At 41.8% G+C, this 22,904-nt stretch overlaps 1 protein-coding gene across 11 annotated transcripts in view; it reads right to left on the bottom strand.

Annotated features, from left to right (window-relative positions):
• The window catches only part of mef2d (myocyte enhancer factor 2d), a 121,152-nt gene that overhangs the window by 83,019 nt on the left and 15,229 nt on the right, over positions 1 to 22,904 (bottom strand). Inside the window, exon 1 of one of the 11 annotated variants that reach the window (XM_088084678.1) lies at positions 2,977 to 3,188. The exons of the other annotated variants lie outside the window; for them this stretch is intronic. The gene's annotated coding sequence lies outside the window, so the exon portion shown is untranslated. Of the gene's footprint in view, positions 1 to 2,976; positions 3,189 to 22,904 lie in introns of those variants that run through there. 11 annotated transcript variants of the gene reach the window in all.

Below are 22,904 nucleotides of genomic sequence, written 5' to 3'. Positions count from 1 at the left end.
ATCGTCAGATTATTTATTTGTCACCTTATACTTTTTTTATACGTTTTTTTAAAGCTCTTTTCTCAGAGCTTTAAATGCTTGTAAAAAAGTGTCTGAAGGCAGCACAAGAATACTGATTTGGATCCAGGTCTTAAAGGGTTAAATATGAGGATTGCTGCTTTAAGTTATTGTAAAATAAATATTTGGGAGTTTTACGTTGTTTTGAAGTTGGACAGAATCTGAGCGTGTAAAGATTCCTCAAGGAACATGTGGTTATTTAGATTTATTAATAATGTACATGCTAGTTTTGTATATTGGATTGCAGAATAAGGCACATATTTTTGTATTTTTACACAGTTTACTTACCCAGTATTTTATACATATTTCTATTTTTAAATATTTTTTTAATATTTTTTTTTACATGGCATCTATATGTATATTTTTTACATACTTTACTTACTTTACGTACTTCTTATTCTCTATGCTATACATCAGAGCAACAAACCACAATAGGAGATCATGAAAGTATTTTGGATTCTCATATATGAAAAATCATTAGAAAAAAATACAATAAAATAATGTAATAAGGTCTATCTTTGAATATCTTGGGGTTGACAATTTCAAAAAAGTGAAAAAATGTTACTGAATTTAAAGAAGTTATTATTCGTCTTATGGATTATATCATTGATCACATATGTAATCAATCACTTTTTCGGGCCCCACAGTTGAGTGTTGTGTAACATGAAGGAAGTTTGTGCGACAGTTTACAGGTTTCCTCCCTCACAGCTTTTCCCATCATCTTAAATCTTGTGCGGTGCGACAACAAAAGCTCTGTGACAGAAGAAAAAATGCCCTCTAGACAAAACACTGATGACATCAATGTGACACTCGAGGACAGAGGGCGTGCACGCCGGAGTCGGCATGCGTAGGAAAGTTTACCGCCACCAGTCCAACACGTTCTCATCAATGAGGCCTCTCAGGAGAGCCAGTCAGACGAGATCAAGGCAGCAGACCGACACGTAAATACAAACCTTTATCACAATCAGGATTATTTTCAGCGGCGCAGGTGAGTGGGAGGAGGAATGCTGTTGTTTTCGGCACAATAACACCTGCCTATTTTAAGTGTTTGCTACAAACGGTTACATGTCAGCGTCACTGACTCTGGAATGTGTGACTGCCTGATGAGGCGCGTGATGAGACGAACCAATAAACTCCCAAAATCAGACACGAGAAACACGCAGAGTGACTGACTCGACTCACTAAAACTCACTTTTTCACTCGTCAGGTCAAAACTGAACGCTGACGGCGAGCAGCTCAAAGGATTCATCGACCCTCGCTTTCATATCTGCAGTTCGTGAGAGCGATTTTCTGCAGAGTGAAGCAGGAACCTCAACCTGCACCGTTTAGGAGGCCAGGGGCCAATCACAGCAGCCCCATACAAGTTTCTAGGTTTTTAAGATGTTTCTAGGATTTTAGAACATTTCTAGATATTAGACATTTCTAGGATTCAAGAACTTCTTTTGGATTTTAGGACATTCATGGGATTTTAGGATGTTTCTAGGATATTAGGACATTTCTCAAACTTTTAAGACTTTCTAGGATTTCAGAATTTTCCAAGCATTTTAGGACATTTCAAGGACTTTAGGGTGTTTCTAGGTCTTTAGAACACCTATTGGATTTAAGGACATGTCTTGGATTTATGGGACATTTCTATATTTTTAGGATGTTTGTAGGATTTTAGAACAATTCTAGATGTAAGACATTTCTAGGTCTTTAGGGCATTCATAGGACTATAGGACATACATAGGAATTTAGGACATTTAAAGGGCTTTATAACATTTAAAGGGTTTTAGGACATTTTCAAGATTTTAGGACATATCTTGGATTATAGGACATTTTGAAACTTTTGGGCATATCTTGGATTCTGCGCCTTTTCTACGATTTCAGGAAGTTTGTAAGGATTTTAAGGCATTAGTCTTAGCTAGGACCTCTGACGGGTGTGGGGGATCCTCCACTGGCACTTTTTTTTTGATCAACAAGCTCTATTTTGATGCTGTTTTATGCACTCTGGCAGCTTATGGATGCTAAAAAAAATACTCCAATCATTTTATTTTTACAGTGAGTTAAAAGCAGTTGGGCAGCCACCCAGCACCCTATCAGAGGCCAGATTTAGCCCGCGTGTTTTAAGTAAAGTATGACTGCTCTAAAGAACATAGAGGCAGACAGAGCATTTCTTATGAGGGAAAATGAAGACAGAGCTGCTATCTCCTGAGCTCTGAAAGAATGCCCCGAAGCTACCGAGCGCCGATAAACAACTTCCTGTTATTTACTTTCTGTTTGACTGACTCGGCTTTGAAAAAACAAAGATATAAGCGGGCAAAACAACAAGGTAAAAGGAGAACATGAACTACATTTCTTCAAAGCTTCATCTCTGAGTGCGCTTTAAACAGGTGTCAAGGGCGCCATGAAACCCACCCGACAGAGTAATGGCCGTTCAATTCCAGAAAGAAAAAGAACAGGTGTGACGTTAGGAGCTGCCCGACAACACAAGCTATCAGCCATAAATCTTCCCGGCAGACCCCCTCCGCTCTCAGCAGATTTCGGGGGCTGGGGAAGGTGTCAGCTCGGCGGCTGCTGATGGAGAACAGTCCACAGGCAGAGTCACCTCACTATCTACCTCGTAAAATCCTCAGAGGCGCCAGCAGAGCGCCCCTCGGCCCGATGGCTTCCTGGGCTGATTAGAGAGCTCAGAACATTTCTGAAACCGTCTCTCGCACTTCTGCTTAAATCAAGCTGAAAAATGTTAGTTTTAGCCAGAGGAGAAGTAATGTGAACACTTAAAAACAGCCATCGAGAGTGACATTTTCTCTTCAAGTAATTACGGTTTGAAGCAGAGCGGCGTTCATGTCAATTCAAACCAATTACATCCGAGGAAACACACACAGTCACACACTCACACACACTTAAAGCTGAAATGTCTTGATTGGTCGCTCTTACCGTCAAAGATTAAAGATGCCAAAGGCGGCGTGGAAATGCTCTGACACAAACACAGAAGAAGAAGAAGGAAACGTCTGGATTCTGGATTGAGGCCAGTTAATGTAAAAAAGAGTCGAGATAGTCCAAAGAGGGAGCGACGGTCCTGAGGAGAAACTCAGAGCAGCACATGTGCCATCGACCGCCGCACAAGTGACAACTGCTGGTGGAACGCCGAGCTCTGAAAGCCCCGAATTACCCTGCTCACTGGACACCCCCGGCCCCCCCACACACAACCACCACACTCACAGTACACTCGTCCCCCCTCTCCTTACCCACAAACCCCTCCCAGGTCACCCTTTGCCCTAATATGCTTTCAGCAACTGCCACCAATTCATCAGTGTCTGTGTTGGCAACTGACACGCTTGTTGTTCGGCTCTTTAAAGGACCGTTCTGCACGTTTCCTGCAAAAAAACATTAACTTCAGAGCTACGACTAACAATTTTCCCCACTATTGGCCAATTTGGCAATAATTTTGTCCATTAATTTGTTCAATGAACCTTTTAAAATCTGAGCAACTTGGTTTGATGTCTTTCAAAAACACGAGGGCAATGAGCCACAAAAGTGGAAATGTATCAAAAATTAGGAAATAGTAAAAAGTTTTCTGAAAATTTGTAAAAAAAACATATATATATATAAATAAATAAATAAATAAAGTAAAAAGTGTTTAAAAATAATAAATGCAAAATAATTTTGAATACTGCAAATATGAATAATATAAATATTGTTTTTCCCAAGCATTTCTCTTTCTTTTCCCCTTGCTTTTTTAAAATGTCCTCTTTTATTCGCTTTTATTATTGTATTTCTTGTAAAATATATTGATCTTTTATTTATTATATGCTATTCTATTTGACCTTCATGCATGCAACTTTTACCCTTGTGCTGCTGCAAAACTTGAATTTCAGTAACAGTTCTTGTCTGAGTGAAATTATTTTAAAGGCAACTATATGCAGACTTCTAGGCTCTAACTTAAGGACAAATTCAATATAATTTTATTGTAGAAAAACAGCCTTTTGATAACTGGGACGGTCAGAATTTCCCTTATTCTCTCTGTGATTTGTCTTTTAAATTCTCTGTTAATGTATTTTGAATGATTTTTTGAAAAAAAATCTTCTATTGATTATCAAACTATTAACTTTTTCTATATATAGTTTTATTCCACTGAACTCTTTGTCATGTTTATTTTTCAAAATCTTTTTAAATATCTTTGGGTTTTGGATTGACAGTCAGACAAAACAGGACATTTTAAAAAATTGAATCTCTTGACTCTGAGAACTTGTGATGGGCTGAATCGAACTCAGAATTTTGCATGTTAAACCAGATTTGTCTGTTCAATATAAATATTCAACAATTCAGGTTTTTTTTCCATATAAACTTTTTAAGTTTGAACGGGCTCAGAGGGACGTCAAGTGTGACAGTAATATAGTAAACAAGCTAACAGGGATAATGATGGGTCGAAAGTGCACAACAATATTTTTTGCCAAAACTAGATATCAAACAAAAGCCAGAGGCTGTGTCGTATTAACTTGCTGTGAGCTGTAAATTTTCCATTTATCAGCAGAAGAGAGGAGATAATGTTGTCTCGCAGCTTTACAGCGCAGAGTGTCTCCTCCTCTGTGCCGCTGCATCACCTCCGCTGTGGTTTGTATCAAAGAGTATGATAAAAGTCAAGAGCGCTCACTCTGCAGCAAAATCTAGGGACCAGACGCACACTGCACAAAACAACACAAACAAACGACTGCTCGAGGTGAAGCTACCACACTGGACTGACAGGACTCCAACCGATGACTCAAATCTCTGACTTTAAAGGGGCAGCCATTTATTTTTCAATATTTTTCACATTTTAAAAACAAGAAATCATTATCAATCAACAGAGCGATCTATAATTACTGTAATCATTTGACATTACACAACTCAAATATAACAGTTTTTTTTATAGGAGATGAATGGAAGCTTAAAACTGTGCAGCATTCATCTGAAAATGGTTTTAAAAAACAGAAAAAAAGCAGTGTGTTCTCACTAGGAAGCCAAAGCTTGCTTGCATGTTTGTGTGTGTGTGTGTGTGTGTGTGTGTGTGTGTGTGTGTGTGTGGTCAGAGAGCTGCCTGGCTCAGTGTGTCAGTTCCTGGTTGCACACCAATCTGTCCCTCATGCACTTGTGTGTGTGTGTGTGTGTGTGTGTGTGTGTGTGTGTGTGTGTGTGTGTGTGTGTGTGTGTGTGTGTGTGTACATCCTCCATTTGGATCATGAGCTGCTGGCAGCAGGACGGCAGCTGCCTACATACCTTTTGTTCCACTGGACCCTTCAAGGCCCCCCCCACCCCCGAAATCCACACACACACACACACACACAAGCCCTGCACACAGATATACACTCGCATGCTCAGCTGTCGGAGAGTTCAACAAACCGGTAATGTCTCGTGCCCCTCAGCCCAAACTCTCTACACTCGCTGCTAAAATGACTCCTCTGCTGTCAAACTGGGCCGGCTGCACGGCACATCTCCCCTCCCTGTCAGCTCCGATGAAGGCCGCCGCTGACGGCTGTGATCTGACGCTAAGTCCAAAGCTGTGGAAATCAAATCCTCACAGATCCGAACTCGCCGAGATACAGTCGGATGACCGCGGAGAGGACTGTAAAAGGAGAGATTCGCCGTCTGTGACCGTTTGCGACAGTGGCTCCGCTTCCCAAGGAATGACTCTCAGCCCGTGCCCTTTCCTGACCTTGAAATCTCCAAGGGGGCCTGGAGGGTGTGGGAAACGGGAGGCCAGGAGTCTGCTAAACAGTTGTGTCATTGAGTTTCCACACAACACAGCGAATGTGTGTTTGTGTGCAGGCACGTCTGTGCCCGGCGCCCGACGGGTTAAACACGGGCAGAAATTCCAAGAGTGCATTTGGTCTCGAGGCAGAAACATATATGGATAAATGTGAGCGGGGAGGGCAGAAAAATGAACTCCCGTCACCTATCAGGAGCAGGAAATCTGCCCATGGGAAACACAACAATCCTGTCAGAGCTCCGAGGACACAATTACATCCACAACAAATACACGGTCTCACTCCATACGTCTCCAAGCACAAGATCTACGTCTCCAAGCACAAGATCTACGTCTCCAAGCACAAGATCTACGTCTCCAAGCACACAATCTCATTCTGTACGTCTCCACACATTTTTATATATTCTTTATTTCTGTTTGTGTGTAATGTTCAATAAGTAAATTGTTAAAACAAAGTTGTTTGTTTAAGAAAGCAGCCGTGTGAGTACTTTCATATCAGTGCACAATCCACATAGAAATGATCTGTTTTCATTCCAGCTCCAAATTCACTATATCGTAGTATTAGTATCAGTCTAAAATCCCGTATTGGTCGGGCTCTAAACGTCGTGTAAGCGTCCTGACTGAGGCCCCCCCCCCGCGCCTGCCGTCCACATTTGTCGTCCATGTGCACAGCTGCCTGGGGCTCCTCCATGTTGAACACACGCTGTTGGCCCACAGCCTAAAATGGGGATCTATGAGCCTACCTCCGCTCTCCCTGAGACAAACGCGAGCGTTGGCCAAGACTGTGTGGTGCTGGCTGCATGTGGTGGGGATCCGGCGCCGAGGAGAGGTGGGGGAGGCACAAACAGCCAGAGAAAAGACATCTATTCTCTCCGCTTTCACAGAGCGGTGAGAGGAAGCAGCTCATCTGCCCGGAGGCAAGTGTATTTATGTTGAAAGGAAACACAGAAGCGTATAAGCTACAGCTCTCGCAATGATAAACATCCATCCACCGAGCTGCAGATACTCACCAAAAAGATTTGTTTTTGTTGCGTGTGAAAGGTGCGCCACCTGAGCCATGCACCGACACAAAGACAAACTCAAGAGGTTTTGTTGAAGACAAGCTTATTTAGTACTTTGTCTTTGTACCAAATGACTAATAGGTTTGTGAATAAACATGATATGCTTTCAAGGGTTTGACAGTGAATACCCTGATTATGCAAATCTGCCCCCCCTCCCCGAGGATGGGGTAAATAAAAAAATGACAAAGCTTTTCTCTGGTGTGGCTCCACTCTGAGCCGCTCGCTCGCACGCTCTCTCTCTCTCGTGTGTGTGACCTACATTATTGAGGAATTCTCCACATTTTTGTCACACTCTCGACAAAGAGCATAATAAAGCTGACAAGATGCACATAGAGAGGAAACACACATCCACACATTATCCATCTGCACTCACATTATGTGTCATCCAACATCAACAAGTGCTTGTTTCAACCTGAGCCGGCTTCCTGTTAATGAACACTCTCACGGCTTCAGTTTGTCACCAGGACGCTAAAACGCAGATAAAAATGACTGACTTCGTCTTAAGACGTCTCATGATTTTTTACCATTTAGCAGATTTTGCAGCAGTGGACCAAAAAAGTTCAGTCCATTCTCACCCACTGACCTCCACATCTACACCATAAAAAAGGACATTATGATTTAATATCAAGCAGCGTTTTTAAGTGTGGTGGGAAAACTCATGTGAAATCAATTAAACACTAATCATATAAAAATGTATACGCCTCCACACACCTAGGTTTATTTTCTGTGATTAATTCACGTCACAGGAATTTTTTAAACTGTAGTTTCTGCCACTTTCTTGATACTTTCACACAGAATGCAAATATTATTAAAGGAAATAAATGTGATTTGTTTTTTTTCTGAAAAGGTTGATTTTTCTGATTTCGCACCACAAATAAAGGCATCAAAAAGTCATGCTGCACTTATACGAGGGCCGGCACTTTATCAAATTTTCGCTACATGATTATTATCGCCAAAAGAGTTCAAAACAACGATTAATGGCGAAGCTCCGGCGCCCAGAAAATGGTATTTGGGACAGCCCGAGTCTAAAAAAATGTGCTCATTGTTTAGATGAAGTCCCAGAGAACTGTATCAGTGATGCCTTCAGATGCTACCTTTGATGGAAAATATGATACATTTCTTCACAAAAAATATCTCCATATGAGTCACCTTCGCAAACCTTTCAAAGTGAAAGAGGAGCAAACAGATGTGATTGCGTTGAATTTGCAGATGCAGTTGCATTTTTGATACTTCTGTCTGCTCTGTGCAGGCGGCGACTACTGCATGAAAACGGGATCCTTCCCTGTCACCCTTCATTATGTTGTTTTTCTGACAATTTATTTTATTTAGCTTCATTCCCACTGCACAAAAAATCTGCTTAAACCCGTTAAGATCCGGCTTTTTAATGCAGTGAGTATGCATACGATCGGCATTCACACAAAGGACTCTGCAGCAGACACAGGTTTTCATCACCTACACTTCCGAAAACATCCCTCCAAACACATCTGCACCGAGTTTGAAAGAGAGACTGAATCAGTGAGATATATAAAAAGAAGAAACCACTGAAACGGTTTCAAAAACCTCTGATCCTGCTGCTGTCTGTTGTTTACCTGTTCTCCGGCCTGTCTGTGATGTCGCACAGACACACCAACAAAACAACCCACAGACACACACACACAGGCCGCTGACAGAGAGGCAGACACATCTGCTGCAGTGGTGTGTTCACTGGCGGTGGGAATACAGTCTATCGCCTACATTTAGTGGGTTTACTCATGTTTTAAAAAAAACACATTCACACAGTAATTTTGGTGTGAAAGGGGTATTTGTGGAGCTCTCCTTTATCCATGTCTGTGCAGAAGCTACACAGATCGTGAAGGCCTTTGGCTCAAACTTGTGATTTTGGTTGTAAAAATAAACTTTACAAAATGTTTGATTTCTACATTTTCACAATCCCAGCAGGTCAGCTGTGATGCTGTGCTGCTTCAGAGGGAGAACGAGACCATTCTGCACGTTTGGCGAATCCAAACGGCAACAAGGAGTGAAATCCTTAACTTCATTACCCTGAAATCCTGTAAGGTGATGTCAGTACATTGCATTCAGCTTCTGCTGGTTTTTCCACAGATCTTTTGCTCTGGAAGGAGCGAGCCGAACAAGGCTGCTCTTGTTTTTAGGACACAGTTTGCGTGTCTTGATATCAGTTTCAATTCATCATCATATCCTGTGGGTATGAAGTGTCCAACAACTGACATCAAAATCTAATACGGGCAAATAAAGCAAACCCAGAGCCTGTGCATTAGTGGAGACGGGCAGCTTTTGTTTGCTGCAGACACATTTTAAGATTTAGGATGATAAGATGAAAGTGATTTTCCACAAAAGTCGTTACTTGTTTTGCGAAAGATTTCACCAACATAAAGAGGCTCCTCACAGAAAACTAGAACGTCTCTTAGTAAAATTGTTTTTTTATTTTATTTTTTTAAGCCAGTGGAAAATTTCCTTTTAACTAGATTTATAATTATCAAAATTATGTCTTTAAAATTATGTAACAATATTATTGTTTTCTTAAGCACTTTTTTGAGTAATTTCCTTATTTCTTTGTTTTTTTTTTTTTTTTTTGCATTTTCAGGTTATTTCTCTTGGACTTTTTTAAATAGTAATTTTGTGCTATTTTTTGAGAAATTTCTTCTTAAATAGCTTCCTGCTATATTTCCATTTTTTTCAAGAAATCAAGCCAATTTGCTCAGGGTCTGAGGGATTAAACAACAGCACTGTCCGGTATTCTGCATCTCTGCATCTTATCCAGGCTGACCCGGATCCCCCAATCTGGGGAAGTTTGGTATCTCCCAGCCTCAGGAGCTGTCACAGCTAAAGGTTAAAGGTCAAGAGCAGCAAGACAAGCCCTAACAGACGCAGCAACCTGTTCACCTCAGCCGCCTGCCGCACGGCTCAGCTGCCACCACAAAGGCTCCAACACCCCCCACCCCGCTCCTCCAGGACGACAGCGTCCACTCGGACACAGAAACACATTCAGGGACGGATTTTTAACTTCAAGGTGCATCAACAGCAGCTTATTTTAGCCGAATTCTTGTATCACGTCTAAAAAAATACTCCTTACAGCTCCTCTTTTACTCCTGCGCTCTAAAATTTAAAATTTCTTGTCTTAAGGTGAAATTAATACATTCTCATTGATTTCTGTTTCATAATAAGATTATCAAACCTGTTTAAACCAGTGCGTCTCCGCACGTTCAGAGCACCGTCAAACAACTTCAGGGAAACAGGACCTCGCTGTGTTATCCTAATTAACGCTCCACGCTTGTTGCTATATTATATTTTAATCTATCAAGTAAATTAAAGCCATAAATCACTCAACACCTGTGACTCCCACGCCAGCACGAGCGGCTGGAGAGCGCCGAGCCGGCAGACGTTTAGCTTACGCCCAGAAAAATAAGAGCAGACGTCTGGAGTTAAAGATTCGTCCACGTTCATTTTGGAGGCTTGTTTGAATTGTGGAGGAAAAAAAATTCTCTTTTTAAAATCGTGTTTGAAGTACGATTGGAAAAATGTTTCCGCAGCCAAAACGAGTCTTATTTCTGTGAATATAAACAGACTCTGCGAGCTTGTTGGAGCTTAATACAACAAGACTGGAGGGACAGAGTGTGTGTGATGAAACACTCATTCATGTTGTCATGACAGCCTTGTGATGGACTGCTCAAGCGTGTGTGTGTGTGTGTGTTACAATGTTTTTTTCCAAATGTATGTGGGATTATTTTATGACCCCGTGTGACCGGGACCGAGGATCAGTCAGACTGGGAGAGCCGGTCACATATTCAGATCTACACGACCAGATCTCAGATTTTAAAAGTGATAAAAATTAATCTGCTGCTTTCCTGCAATTTGGTAAACTTTGAGTTGTGATTAAAGGTCGACCGATATTGGTTTTTCAAGACCGATAATGATAATTAGTAGCATTAGACCTGTAATTGATATTTGGAACCGATTTACATAATTAAAGTTTGGAAAAGATTTCCACAACAAAACTTTGTTTTAACACCTTAACAAATGTTTAATCAAAACAGTCAGTGAAAAATTAGTTTATTTGCCATGATGAAATGAAATAAAAAAAGGGAGCTGAGAAACTTCCCAAACGCAAATGTCAGTAAATTGAATATTTTTGAGTTTTGGACTGTTAGTCTGATAAAAGAAGATATCTGCGGACAATAATGTAAAAACCATTATTGTGAAAAAAGATTTAAATCAGTCAAATTAAATAATAATAATAAAGGTCAGTTGCAGCTGTATAGTGTGAAGTTGATGATGAACAGTCGGTCTCATCCCAGCAGGCCACAAAGATCAGAGCGAAACAGCTGAAAACACGAAACCGCATCAAAGAGTCCACCAAGGCTCCCAATGAATCACAGTCCACTTAACGTGTCGACAAAAGCGACGCACGGACCAAATGTGGAACTATTGTCTTCGCCAAATGCGCAAAAGTCACTGCCAACACATCCAGCTGTTTTAACTCTTGTTTCCAGATCTGAGCTTTTCGTGGAACCGCCGAAAAAGTTTCCATCAAAACCATCCAGAGCTTAAAGCTGCTCTCGTCGTCTGACTTTGATCTGATATTTCCTGGTTTAATTTGGGATTTTTGACTCGATTTTATCTCTGAAAATATCTGGTTCAGCTGTTTTATGTTACGACATTAAACACTTTCACATCTGAGAAGTTTGGCTGTTTTTGTAGGATGAAGTGATGTTTGGAGTCTAACGTGTTTGTATCCATCAAAAGTACAGTCAGATAACGCATCGGAACTGGTGACACAAGTTAGGTTTTTTTTGTTTGTTTTTTTTTAAAAACTTAATTGAAAAAAAATCAATACATCGAATATGTATGGTACAAATTTCCATTATACAATTTTTAGAAAATAGAAAAAATAAATGTCACTGCACAAAAAAATAAAAAAAATGTGAGGAAGGGAAATGTAATGAAAACTGAATCCTCTGGGGACACTAAACAAACTACAACTACAACTACATAATCATTTTATCATTCTTGAGTTTTAGATTTTCATTAGTCATCAAGTATGTTTAAAAATTGGTATCTATTTTTTTTTTTATCCCAAAAAGGTGGGTAGTCTTAAACCCTTTGAAATGTGAGCAAATTAGCTCGATGTCTTTCAAAAACATGGGAAGAAAGCGGCAAGAAACTTGGTAAGAAATGGCACAAAAATGAGCAAGAAATTAGAAACAAATTCAAGAAAATTGCCTAAAAATGATCAAAAACAAAGAAAAGTAAAAAAAAAACAAACAAAAGAATGACTTAGGAAAATTGTAAGGTTTATAATCATTTATTGTTTTTATATTTTTTATTATATCCTATCTTTTTTATTTTAAGAATTATAAATATATTTTTAAATATTTTCCCTGACTTTTCATAACATCTCGTAACACCTAGCTACTTTTTAGGTCAATTCCTTATCACCTTATTGTTTTACAATTTACAAGAAATTTCTTGCCAAGTTGCTCATCATTTGTTTTTCTGTTTTTCAAAGAAATCAAACCAATGTCGCAGGTTTTAAATGCTCATGAAAAGTGTCTGAACTTAAAGGGTTAAAGCCAAACAATTTTATGTAAATGATATTTTGCTAAAATAATAATCAAGTTAATTATGTACTTTTCATCAGCCAAGATATTGAGACTGTTAAAAATAAGAAATAAATCTATTTTTATTAGTTAAGTTTTTGCACAAACATGCAAACTAAAAATCTGACAGTATTATGAGATTTTCAAGGTTCTGTTTTCAGTGTGACTTTGGCTGCACGAGCAGGAACGAGGCGAGACCAGACCAGACCAGACCGCCACGGCGCTCGACGCAGGCACGAGGCGCTGTGTTTTCCACAAACAAATACCCAAAGGCGACGAGGCGTTTGATGTGCAACGGGGTGGCGAGGGCCACACGGAGACGGGCCCCCCACCCCCCCACCCCCCTCCTCCCTCTAACTTCCACAAGCTCCCTGACATTGACTAACACACACACACACACACACACACACACACACACACACACACACTTCTCCTCAGAAACAGCTGACGTTTTAACAGGCTTACAACAGCTGACAGGCTACAGGTGGGGCAGAGGGGACCCTTCATAAGCCCCCCTCCTCCTTTTAGTGCCCAGCTCATAATTCCCCTCAGCAAGACACACACACACACACACACACACACACACACACAAACACACACAAACACACAAACACACACACACACCTGTTGTGACTCCAGAGGAATTGTCCTCTGTGAAAAGCTTTCCTTCATACTGTATCACCCACCTCCACACACACACACACACACACACACACACACACACACACACACACACACACACACACACACACACACACACACACACACACACTCCCCCTGTCAGTGCATTAAAACAAACACTCACACACACACGCTGCAGGGCTTTATGGCCTTGCAGAGCGTGTGTGTGTGTGTGTGTGTGTGTGCGTAGCCGTGGAGTGTGTACGTTGTGTCCGACCAACAACAGATGCTCCCACTGAGCAGAACTGCGGGCTAAAAGCACTAAGCTCCTTTGCTTTGCTTCGCTGAAGCCGGTAGCGGCATTACGGCGAGGAGAAACCCTCGCCGTAATGTTAATCCATAATCATTTTAACCCACAATACCCATGTTTTCACTTCAATCACCACTGAGTGCAATCACAACCGCGCTCTGACCATATGATGTGGATCTGATAATCCCGAGGTCGTGCTCGAGTCAGTCGACCTCTGACTCGACTCGACTCGTGAGGCTTTTTAATGTTTCCTCGATTGTTGAAACTTTTCGGTGTTGACGCTCCGCAGCCGCGGCAGCAACACAGCGAGATGAATCCTTTGATGACGACTGAAAGGCTCCATCACACAAGTCTTATTCTCTTATTCAGGATCTTGGAGACGCCACCCGTCACCAAACATTCTCCCGACGCTTTTGTCAGACAAAGTTTCCTGCGAAGTGAACTGTGGTGGAGCGCAGGCGGGATATTTAGGACGACGAGTATCGGTTTGTAAAAAAAAAAGGAGCAAAGCTGGAGAGAAGAGAGGGGATTTGAAAGCGCAGCACTTCTTTGGATTGGAAGAGAAAACCATGGGGTGAAAGAGAGAAAAAAAACATCTTTGGATTATGTATTCTTGCTGGTTGTGCAAAACAGAGCAGAAAAGAAGTTTCTGTAACTTCCTGTGCAGACTTTTTAACCACAAAATCTGCTCTTTCTTCTCTGGTGTCATCACTCACAGGGCGCCACCAACCTGCTGCTGCGAGCCACCACAAAGGAAACCATTTATCAACATTCATTTACATTTTGGAGTGACTCAACAGGCAGAAAACACACGGCCAGATTCTTCTTTTTGTTTTTACAGAGTAGAGCTGAGATACAACTCAGCTCGAGCTTTAAACCACTAAAATGCTGTTTCTGTGCTGCGGTACAACAACAGGTCAGCTGAGGGAATTTATCATCTGTCAAGATCAGAAAAACACAAACACAAAGCTTACTGCACCTGAGGATCAGGACTAAAGGTCGAGCGACTGGTTTTTCGGGGCCGAAACTGATTATTAATGAGACCAATAATCACAGAGCACTTTTCCAATGCAGGAACATCAAAACCTGTAAACTTGGTGTTTTCTACAATCTGAGTTTTTAAGAGCCTTGTGGAGTGTATTTATTTTCAAAAAAGACATCACATCTTTCAAATTAAGGATCACTTAGACGGACCTGCTTTCAAGCCAAAGTCGGTCTACACGAGAAGAACAACATCGCTGGGTTGTTCAAATGCTTCAAACTATATATCCACCTTTCTGTGACATAAGTTGGGTTTCCATTAACCCTCACATCAGATAAACTGACATTGCAAATATGAAAATATACCAAATGAAAACATGTTACTTTTGAATCAATTTCGCATGAGTTGGTATTTCAGGTGATTGTAAAAAGCCATATTTTCACAAAACTGCAATGAACACACTTTTTCTTTTCTTTTCTAGGTCACATGGTGCTATGGCTGTGTGCTTGTCAGTAGGAACTGGCTCCCTCATGATGCAGCAGGAGCCACAAGAGCTGTTATTGCATCGCATAACTCTTCAGAAGTTGAAGGGATCATCGGGAAGTCCTGAATCAATAATTCCTCTGTGAAATCATGGACTATCAGCTCCCAGAAATCCCTCATATGTGGCCGCTACCCACTTTTAAGGGCCTCGCTTTTTCGTTATGGCAGTGCATTATACAGTGGCTGCAATAGAAATAAAGCTGCTAATGTTTTGAATGTCCATCGCCATGGTTACTGGGATGTTATCACCAGAGGAGAAGCCACACAACATCACTCAGTGGAAACAGAGTCATCTCCACGTTGTGTTTAAAATCGCTTCAGTTTTGCACAGTTCTGTGATGGAAACCTGCCTACTGTTTGGTCAGCCCAACGGCTGGAACTACATTTCTGCAAACCATGGACACATTGGAATTGTGCATAATTATGCAGAGGATACACTGAAACTTGATGTTTCAGCAGCGCTATGGTTAACCCTTTGAAACCTGCACAAATTGGCTTGAATTCTTGGAGAAAGAGCCCCCCCCCCATTGGAACATTTCTTACTAAATTGGTCACTGCCTTTTCAAAAGAGGTGAAATAAAGCTGCTAATGTTTCAGTCACAGTCATCTCCACATTTCTTTTTAGCAGTTCCAAAAATGAGACCGATCTTCAAATCCTGTTTCTTGCCAACAGCCGACATCGTTTTTTAACCATGACCTCAGTCACAATGACAAACCAAACGTTAACCGCAGCAGATCAGATCACCGTTACATGAAACATTTTCTAATAGCTTTGTGTGTTTTGGAGGGTGCTGATAAACAACGTCCTCCTGCCGGCGGGGGCGCCACATGACAAAACAACACATTTAGTGTGACAGATTGTTGTCAAAGCAGCAACAAAAGTGGTAAAAACTGCTCTGCAAGGATGTGATTCTGCACGGTTTTCTGCTGTTTGACAATAAGACGATGAGTGCGGAGCAAAAAGCTTGTAACACATCGTCACTCGGCTCTTGTTATTCCCCTCGCGCTGTCTTGGGCTTTCTTGAGAAAGCAGGAGGACTCTTTCTGTGTGAGCTGGTGCTGTTCCAGCTGCAATGTGATAACCAGTTCAATAACATAAACAACTGCCAGAATCCTCCAGAGGAAGATGCAGCGAGAGAGAGAGAGAGAGAGTGTGTGTGTGTGTGTGTGTGTGTGTGTGTGTGTGTGTGTGTGTGTGTGTGTGTGAGAGAGAGTCAGTGGGTGGATGTCTGTGTGCGTTTGGTTTTACATGGGAGCGCGTGTGGGCTGGAGAGCAGGAGAGGCCTGGGCGAGAGGTGAGGACGAGTCAGCCATTGAACACCATCAAATAAAGCGTTATCTAATGCCTGCGCTGACACGGCCCGCCAGAAAACAAGTACACTCTCTATCGACTGAAAGCGCGGCTGTGCTTTTGCCCGCGAAAACACTCCTCGCTGACGCCGTGAGCCGGGTTGGTACATCAGAGCAGAGAAATGGATTTCAGCAGAGCTTTAAAGAGCCATCAGGGTATCTGCACACTTTCTGAGCACAAATTTAATGACTTCTAAGACCTTTTTAATAGCTTCAAGAGAGCAAAAAAAAAAATACTGGCTCTGAGCAAAAAAGAGCCGGAGCAACTCTTTCTCTGCAAAACACACAAAGCCGACAGCCACCTCTCAGACAGAATCTTTACCATTAAACAAAGCTGAGTATATTCTCATTTTGAGACATTAAATACAAGAGAAGCATGTTTAATCCCACAAACCTCAGAAGACCACATGTTTTAAGAAGAAAACACACAGAAGGAAAGTTTCACAAATACAAAAACAGCCACAAAGCTGCAGCGTTATTAAAAAAGATTGATTTAAGGCATTTTAATAGCAATTCAGGCTGTAAAGTCAGAAACCCTTTAAAACCTAAAAAAAATGCAATGGGAAGAAGGCAGTGAGCAACACAACAGGAAATGACCCAAACACCAGCAAAAAGTGAAAAATAAAACCAGATTATGAACTGAAAAAGATTTAAAATAAGATAGTAATAATAATAATGATAATAACAATACAACTAAAAATAATAACAACAACAACATTTCGGTAACCTAATTTAAAATATACAATTATTTTATATGAATAAAATAATTTTCCCTAGTTATTTATGGATTTTCTAATGATCTATCGCTCTCTCTCTTCTTTGTTTTTCAGGTAACTTTCTCATCACATTTTACACATTTTTTTGCAAATTGCCAAGTTGCTGATTGCCTTTTTTATCCCATTTTGTGACAGAAATCAAACTAATTTTCTTTGGTTTCAAAGGTTTAAATGCATGTGAAAGGCGTCTGAACGCAGCAGTTCAATGTCTTTTGAAGCATTTCAAGGATCTGCAAGAACTCTGTTACAAGTATCAGATTGGTTTTGATAGTTAAAAAAAATCAGCTATCAGTACTCGTGTATCAAATGACACTCAGCCCTAAAATTAGGACTTTTCTGTCGCCTCATTCTGCTGAATCCATTCTAAGCTTCAGCAGAACAGAATCCTAATTTAATAAAAATGATCCTTTAACAGTGGAACTTGAGCACAAAAGCATATTTGTACCACACTAACAGTCGCACACATGAACAGATACGGTGAATGTGTTCGTGCATGAACACACATACACACGCCTGCAGTCATAGCAACATCACACGCACACACACAAACAGAAGGACGTGTGTGACGACTTCAGGAGGGTGGAGAGGGGATTCCTCCTCCTCCTCCTCCTCCTCCTCCTCCTCCTCTTTCCTTCTTTTTCTTCTCTCCGTGGAACAATTCCCAACTCTGGTAATGGCTTTTCTACAACAGAGGAGAAACAAGGAGGAATACGCCCCCCCTCCCTCTGCACACTCTTTCTCCAAGTCAGCTCGTGGCTAACTCGCTGAACCCTGCGCAGATGGTCCCATAACACCACCGCAGCTGTGCAGCCGTAAAACGACGCCACGCCCCAGCGAGGAGGAGGCTGATATACATTCAGATATTCTAATGAGGCCGTAACCTCTCCGCCGCGCTCTGCTGGAAGTGGAGCAGAGGAGAGGTGTGGGAGGAATTCGATGGGAGGCGGGACCAGAGAGAGCGGGGGGGATGATGATGATGATGATGATGATGATGATGAAGAGCAAGAAAATGTCAAATAAAAGAGAGGCAGGGTGAGGGAGAGAGAGAGAGGGGGGAGTGTGAGAAGCCGGGGTGTAGTGTTTCAGCTCCTGGCTCTGCTGCTTGCTATTTCAGCTGTGCTGAAGAGCTGGCCAGCAGCCCCTGCTCTCACGCCATCGTAACCCCGTCAGTATGGTGGCACGCCACTCGGGCTGCGTTCACACTGGAGCAGAAAGCCTCCAAATCCTTATTTTCCCCAAATCTCACACAGATCTGAGTTTCCCCCCTCGGTGCGATTGGCAAAAAAAAGGCTGACTGAAGTCGCAGCTTTTTTTCCTCCAATCCGGACCACATGGATCTGTGGCACCCGATCAGATCCTAATGTGCCGCGGCCGGCGGGAGAATCCTGTCTGAACGCTCAGAAGGCGTCGAGGTGACGGAGTTAATCTCACGTCATTCATCAGAAATGATCGTCATAGGTTTGGCGCAGAGGCAGCGAGGCTCGGCCAGCAGAGAGGAAACACGGCAGGAGGGAGAGCCAAAAAGCCAGTTGGCTGGTGTTTAGGGAGACGCCTCGATTCAGACAAAACCTGAAGGAATGTGGAGCAAACAAAGGCTGGATTTACACAACATGGTTCACATGACAAAATTCTGATTTTCATGCTCTCATGTGGCGCAGATCAGATATGTATCATGAACGTGTAAGCAGGAAAAAAAGCACATTTAATCAGATATTTTCAGTTTGGTTTCAGGCCTCATGCATATGTGGAAATAAATCAGATATCTGCAGTCTAAACAGACAATTCAGATATTAGATATATAGATATGACACCGTCGGTCGTACAAAGAGCTGGGCGATATGGCTTTAAAATAATATTGCAATATTTTCAGGTTATATCGCTATACATGATTTTATATCTTGATATTTTTAAATGTCCTTTAAACTAATGGTAACTATGCCTTTAATAAATTTATTTTCAAAGCTCAGGGAAAATTATAAAATCATTTAAAAAATCATTTTTTCACTTTTCACGTCAATTTGAGTTTTTTTGTTTTTGAATAAAGAAATGGATCTGATTGATCAAACAAAATATCAGCGTTTTGTGGACTATAAAACTTCACCCAACTTTCCATCGGCATGAGGGTGAGGAGATAATGAGCGACTTTTAAGTTAACTATCCCTTAATGACGTGATCACACGTGCTCAGGGCTGAAGTTAGTGGTCAGAGGCAGAGGTTAGCTGGCTTTTAAGCTTTCGGGGTGAAGAAACTGTTCAGGTGAAAATAAAAGGTTCAAACTGAAACAAACATGCTTATGACGGCATTTCAGTTTTTGCTGACATGTCGTTTCATGTGTATGCAAAGTTTAAGCAGGTGTAAATGCAGATATCGGATATGAGTCACTTTTAAGAGTAGAAAAAAATCAGAATTGGGCATCAAGACATCAAGCCAAAATCTATCTGATTACTCACGCGTGTGTCATTCAGCATCACTGGCAGTATTATGGGGTTACAACCCATAATAAACAAACTATGATCCAATAAAAGTCAAATTTCAGCAGCAATTTAGAGCACAGCGTGAAGGCCAGCAATGTGTGCATCCTTCACTTTGTGCATCTCTTCTTTCTGTGCAGCATCAACATTTTGGCACCCAACAAAACAAGATCTGGCAAAAGCGACGTACAGTAGGAGCTACTATTCAGGTTTGAGTCAGCAGAGGAGCTGTGATTATGAAACATTTGGTCTTCTGGAGGAATGAATGATGCATCGGAGGTAGAAACACTTTCCTAAAACAGATGTATGGCATTTCAGAGAAAACGAGTCTCTCCTCTCCTGCAGCGTCCTCCGGTCTCGTAGGTGTGCAGCTCTCCTTGATCCTCGTCCCAGCTTCTTCTGTTTTCCTCTGCTTTCCTTTATCATCTTCTGCAGAGCATTGTTCTCGGAGCTTTCTGGCAACAATAGCAGATAGACCTCCGGTGAACCCTCCGGTGTGCGCGCAGCAGAGACTGCAGCTTCAGTCATCGGACAGAGGAGCCTTAATCCGAGCCCGATTTAACGCAGTCGATTCTCTCAGTAATCCTCCTGGTTTGTGCTGCTCTTACTGGATCTCCAGCAACATCACTAACCTTTGATTCCAGCTGTGTTATGAAATACTGGAGTTATGAAATGTTACACACACACACTTACACATGTGATGCAGTGATAACAAGGTCACCATTATGACCCTGATATCAGATCTGGGAGGGGTTCTGTTTCTATCAAACATCAGCGGGACACTGAGGAGGGCTGCGACCTGAAGTCACATGACAGCCAGCAGCTTTGGTGCCCTCTGACCCCCAAGGTTACTGCTCTGTCCCTAAGTTAAGGTGACCTTTGTATTAGGGCTATATACACAACATATATTTTGAAATGGAAGGTAGAAGGTATTAGTATTAGTCAACAAAGTCTAAAAATGAAAAAATCTTGAGTTGATATAAAACAGCAGCTCCTATGAAAAACCCATCCGGTTGTTTGGGCATGTTGGGCTGTCAGCTCTGAACAAGACCCGTCCATCCAGCGCAACAGCTTGATCTGGGATGTTAGCGGTTAACCATGTCTCTGTGAAAATGTGTGCCGCTCTGGTCTGACTGCCCACTCGGGGCATGCCGTTGGTGCAGATCCTCTCGTGGTCTGCTGCGTTAAGTCCAAACCCCACACAACTTTTCGCAATGCTGGTAAGTGCTTCTCTATCGTAGAAAAGTCGTGCTTCAGCAGAAGGGGCCGTGGTGTCAAAAAAAATAGAAAAATATAGTAAAAAAATAGCAAAGATTTGAGGAGCTACTGGCTGCTGCATCTACATGTGCTGCTGTTGTCATAGCAACTCTCAAATCTACTCTAAACTACTAAAAAAACAAAATTATTAAATAAACTAAAGTTACAAATAAAGTATATATAAAGTTACATCTACTTATGTTAGAATAAAGTTTATTAAAAGACAGTTACAAATAGGGCTGTGAGATACGACAAAAATACTGTCTGACGATAAAAAAATCTCTTGTTTCATAATATGCTATATAGTTTATTTTGTTTAAGTCGTCTGACAACGCTTTGTGTCTATCTGCATGGCTGAGGGGGCGTCGACGCGATGCACGACACCAAAACAAACAAATAAACATGGCTCTTTGCCTCTCACAGACACACACACAGAGCAGGGCTTTTGCAGAGCTCCTGACCGTCACTATTAAGGCACATTTTGCAAACACAGAGCACTTCTATGATTTGCAAATACTACTAATCTATAAAGTGGAGAGCTGTTAGTTTGTTTCCAGCTCGCAGTGGATGAATCCTCATACTGCCATTACAGTTTAATATCCTGCTAATGCCAAAATCCAACTGTTTTTATCATCTTGCCAAATTACTGCAGCTGAAAACGGCTACAAATAGATACAACAGAAGCTGTATTTTTGCAAGAGAAGTATACAAATAAACAGCCTCCCTAACCATTTTACTTTCAGTCCTGTTCATTTGGTTCATGACTTTTCTTCTTTTTCGTTCTTTTTAAAAGCTCCAAGACTATTGAGAGCGTAATGGAATTTGAAATAAAAGGCCGTTTTGCTGAAGGTTGCCAGAAGCTGAACTAAATGGATTCAAATTGAATTTAAGTGGATTTTGACACCGCGGCCCAGCCAAGGTCAAGCCAGGCCCGGTTTTTGAGCGGCACTGCAGCCCTGAGAGCTGTGGCTCCCCGCTCAAGCTCCTGTTATTTAAGGTTAATCCTGCAAATTGTGTTGGGTTTAAGTTGCATTTAACCTACATAGAAGCCGTAGGTTGTGTCTTGATCCAGGACCACCGTCCTCTGATCCCACCACACAGCCCATACAATGTCCATTTGGCTGGCTTTTCATTCCGACGACCTCGATGGTTGATAAAGACTATATTAAAACAAAATACAACTTAATCTGGATAAAGTGCTGCAGCGAAACGATGCGACTGCAAAGGGAGGAGAGCGAAATCACAAAACAGAACCCGCAGATGAAATGTAATGAGAGTCCTACAGATTCCATAATCCCCGACAATAAAAAAATAAAAGTTACATGCATTCAGTGTTTTCATTTGCTCATCTGTTTCTACCTCGTAGCCAAAATGAGGTCAGCGCAGATTTCCAATTTGGTTCCAAAGCTGGTTATTTCCAGCAATTTCTTCCAAGGCGGACCGGATAAATTTAGTGCCCTGGACGGAGTATTTTTAGCAAAAATCAACAACCGAGTAGGGATTTACCACACAGGTTGTTTTTTTTCTTTCTTTCTCATTTCCGTTTGAATTTTATGTAACAGTTCTTCACAGGATGATTGCAGCGATCAGTGTGAAGAGACCTGGTGAGCCGAGTGACTAATGTTGTTCAACAAACAGAAAGGAAATCAGTCCGCAATTAAATCATTGCTGAAATCAGAGCAGCGTGTGTGTGTGTGTGTGTGTGTGTGTGTGTGTGTGTGCACGTGCGTGTGGGCGTGCACGTGTGTTTTAGTTCAGCATGTAGCTCAAGGGCACTTTGGTCAAACACTCAGATACAATCCTTTGACCTTTCAGATTACAAGACTCCCTCTTTAAAGTCCAGGCCACCCTGCTGCCCTACTTCCCCAGAATCCCTCCCGCGAGTTCGGTGCAGAGCGGAGCGGAGCGGAGGAGTTCATGCTGCTCTGTTTATCTGGGAGATGAATGGAAAGTCTGCGGTAAACCACCGAGGGTTGATTGTAATTTAGGCCAGGGTGACAGTCACAGCAAACTCCAGCAAACAGGACTTTGGGATTCAACTTTCCCTTTAAGCTCGAGGGCACTCTGTGTGTGCGTGTGTGTGTGTGTGTGTGCGTGTGTGTGTGTAAGCTGAGACCTGTAGTCACTACTCGTCCA

The sequence above is a fragment of the Plectropomus leopardus genome, chromosome 11 (assembly GCF_026936395.1).
Source record: "Plectropomus leopardus strain MGB_pleo_1.0 chromosome 11, ASM2693639v1, whole genome shotgun sequence".
Classification (NCBI taxonomy): Eukaryota; Metazoa; Chordata; class Actinopteri; order Perciformes; family Serranidae; genus Plectropomus; species Plectropomus leopardus.
Note: the sequence above shows the minus strand (reverse complement) of the source record. Positions and strands in the feature narration are given on the sequence as shown.